The following is a 372-nucleotide window of genomic DNA, read 5'->3' on the forward strand; positions in this document are numbered from 1 at the left end:
GGGCTGCCTGTGATGCCACTTCCTCATATGCTTGGAACTTACAAGTCTACACAGGGAAACCTGATGGACCCTCGTGTGTTGTATAGGCTGGTATGAAAAGGCAATGTGTTCAATGGGGCTGATGTGTTGTCTAAACTGACATGGTTACTATATGTGTTCCGCTTGTGTTGTGTAAACTGACCTGAATTTGTTAACCTCCTAAGACCCAAGCTCTATACTTTGCTATATAGGCTGATTGGGACCTGAGAAAAATGATGTCCACATATGAGGACATTAGTTTTAAATTTCGATTACTGAGTGGCAGTATAATATCCTCATATGTGGTCACCAGGCCTTTGTTGAGAAAAAGTTAGTATTGTGGTCTAGAGAACC

Source organism: Seriola lalandi, unplaced genomic scaffold (genome assembly GCF_002814215.2).
Source record: "Seriola lalandi dorsalis isolate HSWRI2012SDOR001 ecotype SW California unplaced genomic scaffold, Sedor1 jcf7180002054532, whole genome shotgun sequence".
In the NCBI taxonomy this organism is placed as follows: Eukaryota; Metazoa; Chordata; class Actinopteri; order Carangiformes; family Carangidae; genus Seriola; species Seriola lalandi.